Source organism: Neophocaena asiaeorientalis, unplaced genomic scaffold (assembly GCF_003031525.2).
Source record: "Neophocaena asiaeorientalis asiaeorientalis breed wild unplaced genomic scaffold, Neophocaena_asiaeorientalis_V1.1 scaffold173, whole genome shotgun sequence".
Taxonomy (NCBI): Eukaryota; Metazoa; Chordata; class Mammalia; order Artiodactyla; family Phocoenidae; genus Neophocaena; species Neophocaena asiaeorientalis.
This window is the reverse complement of record NW_020174289.1, coordinates 31,714-41,444: the sequence shown is the minus strand read 5'-3', so window position 1 is coordinate 41,444 and position 9,731 is coordinate 31,714.

Below are 9,731 nucleotides of genomic sequence, written 5' to 3'. Positions count from 1 at the left end.
CTCCTCTCCCTCTTCTTCCCCTCCCCCACCTCCGTGTCCTCCCCATTGTTCTTCTTGTTTTTCCTATTCTTTTTGTAGGAAACTTGTTCTTTCCACCTGGAAGTTTTTAAGATCTTTTCTTTACAGGAATTTCCCTCAAATGTGCCTAGGTGTGTCTTTTTCCATTGATCTTACCTGAAATTCAGTGACCCCTTTTATCTGCAAATGCAAGTCTATCTTCAGGTCAGGGAAATTTTCTAGTATTATTTGTTTAATATTATCTTCCTTTTATCGTTTCCTTTGTTTCCTTCTGGAACTCCAACTAGTCGTATATCAGGTCTCTTGGGTTTATCTTCAAAGTGACTTGCCTTTTTCATCATAATTTCTCTCTTTATATTTTCACTCTGTTTTGAGATATCTTTTCCACTTTTCAGGCCACTTAGCAAGATTCAGTTCTCCTTCAATATATCTGCAATGTTGTATTTTAAAAATCATGATTTTCATATGTGTACTTGTGTAAAAATGTTATAGCTGCTTTATTTATAATAGCCCCAAGTGAAAACAAAAAAAGTTGTCAGGAAAGTGGGTAGACAAAGTGTGATATATTCATTCAATAGAACACTACTCAGCATCAAAAAGAAAAACTACAGATACATGCAACAATGTGAATGAATCTCAAAAACAATATGTTGAGTGAAAGAAACCAGACGTTAAAAAAATACATGTAATAAGGTTTCATCTCATGACGTTATGAATTAGAAAAAACTAATCTATGATGATAGAAAATCAGAAAGTGCTTGAGGAGGAGGAAATGGAGAAAGGTAGGAATTTACTGGGAAGTAGCAGGAAGTGGAGGTGATGGAAATGTGCCATATGTTGGTAGGCGTGTGGGTTACATGGGGTGTATGGATTTATCAAAGTTTATCAAAGTATACATTTACGATCTATGCATTTCACTGAGTGTAAAACCTTAATTTAAAAAGGGAACAAAATCATGCTTTTTGTTCCATAGTCTTGTGTTGTGTGTATGTTTTGAATTTAGTCTTCTTGAATGCTTTTATTTATGTATTTTTTGTATTTATTTACAGTTAAAGTGTCTTCTGTCTTCTCTACTAGCTTCAAAGGCTAGTAGTGCTCTTCCAGCCTCAGAGGAAGAGATGCTCGAACACAACTGTTATGCTTCCCCAAAGCTCCCTCTGGTATCAAGATGACCAACAGATCCTCTTAATAATAGTGTCCAGGTAGGTCTTATCCCTCCACTTGGAGGTCCATGCATCTTCACAGGCTACACTCTCTTCACTATCTAGTGTGTTCTGATCCTCTTACCTTGCTATCTCTAGATTCCCTGTAACCTGAGGCTTCATTTGTGCCATCTAGTGCCCACCATGTCTTTCTGCTTGTTCCCTTGTGTTCATATTTCAAGTGGGCTCATATAGTTGAAAGTGAGTGAAAGAGATGTGCTAGCTTGATTGACTTCTATAAACCACCCAGTACCCAGAACTATGTTCTTTGTATTAAGTAATCACTCAAAAAATACTTGTTAAATTGAGTAAAGAACATAGTTGGATAAATAGGAGACCTAGAAAATCCCAGCATCATTGAATGTGCTGGTGTTTCCATCTAAATCTCCCTTCTCTGGAGGTGGCACTAAAATCAAGGAGTATATAAATCCAAAGGCTGAGTAGGAACTAATGCGGGTAAGGTGGAGAAGATGATCCAAATCTGCCACCAACTGTGGCAACAACGAGAAGCAGATATTAAACTCGAGTCATAAAGCAAGAGTTCTGAGAGCTAGTAAGACAAATAGGAAGGGGTGGGTTAAGAGAGTAAGTAGAAGGACTATCCTGGGTAAAACCTGTGATAAGCACTGTGGTCCAACAATAGAGACCGTCTGACTCTCTTAATAAAATAACACCTGGAGGACTTCCAGCTTCTGCCTAGCTGGAGAGAGCTGCAAAAAAGCATTACTCCCTCCACACAACAATAATCTAGGTAATCTATAAAATCATAATTTTTTATTAAGCCAATCAAAGATCTGAGGTCATAGGGCAACCCACTAACTTGAAATCTAAGGAAAGACAGGTGCTTCTAAACACAGATGAGATGCAGGCACTGTGTCATCTATGGCAGAGCATGGGAAGGAAGATGGGGCAGCCATACAAACAGGAAGGAAGAATTCTGCTAAATTTTTTTTTTTTTTTTTTTGCCATACTCGGGCCTCTCACTGCTGTGGCCTCTCCCGTTGTGGAGCACAGGCTCCGGACGCGCAGGCTCAGCGGCCATGGCTCGCGGGCCCAGCCGCTGCCGCGGCATGTGGGATCTTCCCGGACCGGGGCACGAACCCATGTCCCCTGCATCGGCAGGCGGACTCTCAACCACTGCGCCACCAGGGAAGCCCTCTGCTAAATTTTTAAATAAATTGCCAAAGACTGAGTGTGGGCTGGCATGCTTGTAGAACACCATAGAAGCCACAGTCATAAAAGGAGTTCACAACCATTCACAGGCTCTTCTCCAGAGTCCACCACTGGGAAGCCAGGACAAAGACTGGGGGCAGGGTGGTAGGTAAGGAAAAGACTCCTGGGTCCTTCAAGCCTAGAGGAGAGGAGTGGCTGCCATTGCAGGAAAGGCAGGAAGAGACCCAGACACTTCTCCCTCAAGGAACAAAAGACTTAAATTGATGGGAGAAGGCAGCAAGCCCTGTTGTTCCCCAAGGGACCAGTAAAGACCCATTGCAGCTGGAAGAATAGGAAAAATGAAAAGAAAAGAAAAAAAAACCCAAACCTCTAATCCCAGGGAAGAGACTGGAAACTGTCTACTCTTAGAGGTCATAATGCTCTGGGAGGGTCTGGATTACCCAGACCCAGGGACACAGAGCCTGCCTAAGAATGAAGTTGGAACAGGACCACAGAGACACTGTCTTCCTTCCCCATCACTACAACCATTTTAGTAAGCACCAAGTAACAAGCAGGTTACTGCTGGGAGAAAGGCATGAGCTTAGTGTGACCCCCTCTGAGTGGTAAGAGCATAGAAAGCCTAAAGCTGAAAGTGGAATATCAGCACTGAGAAAAAACTTTAGCAAACCCGCCCCAACTCTAAGCACAAAATAACTTTAGAGGAATTTGAAAATGATGATGCACTGAAGGTAACCATAGCAACAATAAAACCCAAGTCCACTTCAGCTCCTGACTAGAATAACTAAACCTCTTACACTAACAGCTTAGCAGAAAAAGATGCATGCCCATTTTAAAACATAAATAATATTTATCTCCACCTCTCCTGTCTGCACACAAGGTCCAGGATCCAATCAGTAATTATGAGAAACACACACTCACACACACTCACACAAACACACACCACTTTCAAGAGACAAAACAATCTAGAGATGTTGAAACTATCTGACAGGGAGTTTAAAATAATTATGATCAATATGTTAAAGTCTCTAATATAAAATGTAGGTAACATGAATGAACAGATGAAGAATGAACAGAGAGGTGGAAAGTAAAAGAAAATATAAAAAGGAAATGCTAGAAATAAAAAGACATGTCAACAAAGATGAAGAATGCCTTTAATGAGCTCATGAGTAGACTTAACACAGCCCAAGGAAAGAATCAGGGAACTTGAAGATAGGTCAATAGAAAGAACCCAAATTAAGAATCAAAGAGTAAAAAGAATGTGTAGGTGGAAGAGTGTGGGGTGGGTAGAGCATCCAAGGACTGTGGGACAAAGCGATCCAAAGTATGTATAACTGGAATCCAAGAAGCAGAAGAGAGAAAGGATAAGGCAGAAGAAAAATTTGAAGAGATAACAGCTGAGACTTTTCCCAAAACTATGAAAGGTATCAAACATATCAAACCGTACATCCAGAGAATCTCAGAGAGCTCCCCAAAGGATAAAACACTTATACACACACACACACACACACACACTCCTAGACACACAATATTCAAACTACTGAAAGCCAAAAATAAAGAGAAAAATCTTAAAGTTTTCTGGGGGGGGCACATTACATGCAGAGGAATTAAAACACAAATTATGTGATTCAGAAGACAATGGAGTGACATGTTGGTAATGTTAAGGAGTCTGGACTTTACATTTTAATGGTTTTCCCTTGAGGTGTATCTTCCCTTTGGGGATAATTCACTAAACACTATCATTCCCATAAAAGAGAAATGAAAAGCCACTGCTCCCCCATAACATTCTGACACCCATGTGGACACTGACTTTGCCTTTAATTTACCTCAGGAGTGGTGAATAATGGAACTATTCAGTAATGGTTAATAAGATCTTACTCAAGGCTTGGGGAGAGCAGAAGGAAATTACACATATGTGATATGGTGGACCTAACACTGGTATGGTGCTCAGGGAAGGTAGGCCTTTCTTCATCCCCCAAGGTATATCATGGTTGATCTAGGCAGGAGTCTGCAAACATTTTCTGTTATGAGCCAAATAGTATTTTAGATATCGTGGGCCACATATGGTCTCTTTGCTTCTTCTTCTCCTTCTCCTTCTTTTTGCATTTAAAAATGTAAAAGACACAAAAACATTCTTAGCTTGTAGGCCTAACAAAAACAGGCCATGGGCTGCATTCAGCCTGTGAGTCTTAATTTGCTGACCCCTACTCTAGGCCATTTACGGTAATTCCATTTCCTTTTGCAAGTGAATGGTTTAAGAAGACATATATGGTCCGGGTCTGACCAGTGCATCATGATAGGAAGTCTTCTGGGGGACTTACCTTGCAGATAAAAAATGGTGCATGGGAAGAAATACCCTTCCTCTATGGCTAATATTTGTGTGTGGTGTGTATTATGTCTATGTATGGTACTAAGTGACAGCCACTGGAAGGCAAGCCTATGATCTAAGACAACATCCTGAGACTGGTGATGTGGAAAGGAGGAATGAGCCAGGATCTTTGATAATATCTTTTCTCTGCTGAATTATCCTGGGAAAGCCTATTTCTATACTATTTATTTTATGAGCTGTGCAGACAGTTATGAAATATATAAGCTACTTTTACTTGCAGCTGAAAGCAGCCTAGTTAACTGTAGCTAGTAAGTTACAACTATGTAGCAGATAGCTTTGTGGGTAGCTTTGTGAGTTCACAGGTCCCAGGCCAGAGCCAACTCTAGAATTTTTACATTGGAAGAAAAAAGAATAGCAGTTTAACTGGAATAAGGAGGTTAATGCTGTATAGGCGTAGCAATTTACAAAGGACTGAAGAGTCATTTGTATTTGTTTTTAAAAAGGGTGTTTTCATGGGGATTGTAAAGTATTAAAGCATTCTGATCTCCTCCCTAAACACCTGTTTAGGCCGATGTGCAAGGTGTTTTCACATTTACCTCTTGTGCTGGTTTGGATCAATACTCCCAATTCTTTATTCCCTCTTTGTACTAGAACTTGTACTACATCTACACCCTGTGCCATGTACCTTTGCAGTACCTCTCACTAGAGTACCAAGGAACACATATCCTCCATCTCATTGGTGCTGGGCTTGGCAGTAAGACTTGTTTTGGCCAATGAAACATACGCAGAAGTGACAGTGTGCCAGTTGGTTGAGGGGGAGGGGTAGCCTTAAGAAGGATATCATGTTTCCACTAATTTTTTGTTGTGTTCCTGTGATCCACTAGAAGAGCATGCCCTATCAGCTTGGGCCCAGAATTAAGATATATGGAATAGATGGGAACCCAACCAAAAGCCTGGGTTCCAACCTGGCCTACCTGAGCCCAGCCTAGATCAATTCATACAAATCATGAGAAAAATAAATGCTTGTGGTTATAAGCCATGAAGAATTTTAAGATGTTTTACAATTAAAACAAAAAACAGAACATCAACGAAAAAACTCTACCTAGTTTTTAGTCCCTCTGGAGGCAGACTTTTCTTTCCCCGACTAGGTGGAAAGGTGGGCACATTCCTTCAAACACATTAAACTCTTCGTGTCCAAGTGCAAATAAGTAAGGCTGAGAGAAAGGAAGTACCTCCCTCTCTCCGTGTGAGCCCTTCTTGCAAGTTCCCATATGCTGTCTCAAGATGTGCCTCCTAGGATGACTGATACTGGCAATATCTACTTCTTTCAAGGGAAAACCCTGCTCTTAACCACAGGGATGGTTATACCCCTAGCAGGACAAGTACATCAGAACGTTACAGAGGAGCCCGTATTTCTATCCTTTTAATTAGAAAGACAAAAATGACTATTAAGGAGGCCAAGAAATCATAAAGCCAGAGGAAAAGTAAATGAATGCTGCCTGACACCAACAGATGATTTTTGTGGTTAATTTTATTTTTTTAGGTGGTTTGACGTTATTAATCACATCCTGCACCATAAGTGAAAAAACCTGGAGTGTGTTCAAAGTGATACCGATCTACATTTCCTTATTCCAAACCCTTGGGTACCAATGTGTTTTGGAATTGAGGATATTTTGGATTTTAGATGGCACATGCACAAATTTTAAGAATTGTCATTTTTTTTTCTTTTAAAACCAACTTTAGGGACCTCCCTGTTGGCTCAGTGGTTAGGAGTCTGCCTGCCAATGCAGGGGCCACAGGTTCGATCCCTGATCCGGGAAGATCCTGCATGCTGCAGAGCAACTAAGCCCCTGTGCCACAACTACTGAGCCTGCGCTCTAGAGCCCATGCTCTGTAACAAGAGAAGCCACCGCAATGAGAAGGCCATGCACCACAACGAAGAGTAGCCCCCGCTCGCTGCAACTAGAGAAAGCCTGTGCTCAGCAACAAAGACCCAATGCAGCCAAAAAAACAAAAACAAAAACTTTAATGGCGTATAATTTACATACAATAAAACACATCCGTTTTAAGTGTACCCAATGAGTTTAGGCCATTGTATATACCCTTATTATTTTTTCAGGGTGGAATAGTTTTTTTTTAATTAATTTTTTAAATGTATATACCCTTATGTAACCAATACCACAATCAAGGTCAAAAACATTCCCAACACGAAAGTTAGGATCAAAAGAATGTGTGTAAATAATGTTAAATTAAATATATACACATTCTGGGAAGGGTACCTGCTGGGGAGCAAGGCTGAGTGGGAGATTACTTTGGCTATGTAAGGTACTTTTTTTGTTTGTTTGTTTTGCCATATTGATGTGTAACCTTTATCAAAATAAAAATGTTTAACTTGTAAAAAGAAAAAATTCCTATCACCTTGGAAAGCTCCTTCCAACCCCTTTAGCCTTTAACAAGCTCCATAGTGAAACACACTCATGTTTATGCACTGACATATATTCACACTAAATGTTCTAGAGACTATTAATACCTTATGTCATATTGATTTTCCTATTGAATGAGTTTGTCATAAGCTTCCAGAAATTTTTCAGTTTTCAAAACATTTTGTATTTTAAAATTGTTGATAAGGGGTTATGGATCTTTTACAAAAGAGTTATGTGATGATGAAAAATAAATAAAGGTGATAATTACACTTGTATAGATTTATACATGATAGTTGCTTTACAGAGACATCCTGGATTTATGACAAATGAACTAAAGAGCAAAGGAACGTCTAAATAATCTTTTGGAAACTAATATATTTTAAGAAAATTTTATTAACTAGTGTGTACTTTGTATCTAGCAGTATATCTGGCACATAATAGGTGCCCCATAGTACATTTTGTTTTTTCTTCTATGCAACTCATACCTCTATACAATTTTTTTATTTTTTGTATTGATATCTTCTTCAGAAACTCTATTTATTTAAAATCTCTAATTTTTTCTACTAGTTTTTGACTGTCACTTCCTATAGAACTGTGCTGTCCAATGCTGTAGTCATTGGCGACATGTGGCTATTTATTTATTTTTAATTAATTAATTTTATTTTATTTTATTTATTTTTGGCTGCGTTGGGTCTTCGTTGCGGTGCGCGGGCTTCTCACTGCGTTGGCTTCCTTGTTGCGGAGCACGGGCTCTAGGTGCGCGGGCTTCAGTAGTTGTGACACACGGGCTCAGTAGTTGTAGCTTGCGGGCTCCAGAGCACAGGCTTCAGTAGTTGTGGCGCATGGGCTTTGTTGCTCTGCGGCATGTGGGATCTTCCCGGACCAGGGCTCCAACACGTGTCCCCTGCGTTGGCAGGCAGATTCTTAACCACTGTGCTGCACCACCAGGGAAGCCCCGACATGTGGCTATTTAAATTTAAATTAATGACGATGAAATGAAATGATCCTTATTCACACTAGCCACATTTCAGTTGCTTGACAGGCACAAGTGACTAGCGGCTACTATATCAGACAGTGTAGATATAGAACAGTTCTACCATGGCGGAACATTCCATTGGATAGAGCTGCTCTGTCTTGTTTACCACTTTATTACCAGTGTCTTGTCAGTGCTTAGGATTTGGTAGATGATCAACAAATACTTGCTGAATAAATGCTTTTAGTTCATCTAGGAAAGCTGTCTTGCAAATATAAACAGATTCTGTTTTGTTTGAACAGCAGCGGTTCTTAGGGGCTAAAAATGCTCTCCTTGAAAAAGTAAAAAATTACATTATATTTTAGACTGTATTGTAGCTTAGATTATTATTAGTTTTCAGTCATGAGCTCTTACCATATACCAGGCACTATTCAAAGTGCTTTACACATAGTACCTCATTAATCTTCACAACAACCTTATGATGATACTTTATTCCCAATTTACACATGAGGAAACAGAGGTTCAAGAGGAAAGTAACTTGCTTAGGTTCACACAGCTATTAAGTGGCAGGGCCAGAATTTGGATCCAGGCAGTCTGGCTCCAGAGGCCAAACAGTTAACCACAACACTGAGCTCTTTGTGATTATTTTTAATAAGGACAATTTTGTCTCTTCTTTCCACTATTTCAAGCTTTATTTTTAACGTTCTTATTTAATTGCATTTAGCTAGGATGCCCTGAAAAATGTTAAATAGCTACTATAGCCCTGCATCCTTGTGGGTCCCTGATTTTTTTAAAAAGAATATTCATTTATTTGGCTGCACCGGGTCTTATGCAGCACTCGGGGGCATGCGGGATCTAGTTCCCTGACCAGTGATCGAACCCGGGCCCCCTGCATTGGGAGGGCAGAGTCTTTACCGCAGAACCACCAGGTTAGTCCCTGGATCTGTGATTTTAATGAGAGTACTTCTGCCATTTTACTCTAATGTATGATATTACTGTCATTTTTTAAAATAATTATCTTGACCCAATTAAGGAACTGTTCTTTTATTTCTAGTTTACTAAGAAATTTTTAAAATTCAGAAATGGCTGTTGAATGTTATATGGTACATCTCTAGAGAATATCATTTGGCTTTTCTCCTTTACTTTAATAAATGTCATGAGTAGATTTCTTAATGTTAAACCACCATTCTTTGTTATGGTGTGAATTCTTTTTACTACCACGTTACTGGATTTTATGTCTTAATACTCAATTTTGTCTTTTTAACAAAGTCATAGTGAGAATAGAAGAATTTTCCTTTTTTTTTTTTTTTTGGTGCTCTTTGCCTTGGGTTTTGGTAACCGTTTTATGCTAGCCTTGTGGAATAAATTGAGAAATTTTCTCCTTCTGAAGGTGATTCTTTGTTTCCCTAGATTCCAGCTGGATTTGGGTACCCCATCTCACTCTCTTCTTCCTTCCAGAGGTGCCCCACAAGTACCACCCATCATTTAACCACTTTTTTTTTTTTAACTGCCTAGGCCCTTTTCTTTTCTTTCTTTCTTCCTTTAATTTTTGGCCGGGTGGCTTGTGGGATCCTAGTTCCCCGAGTAGGGATGGAACCCAGGCCCCCTGGGGTGCA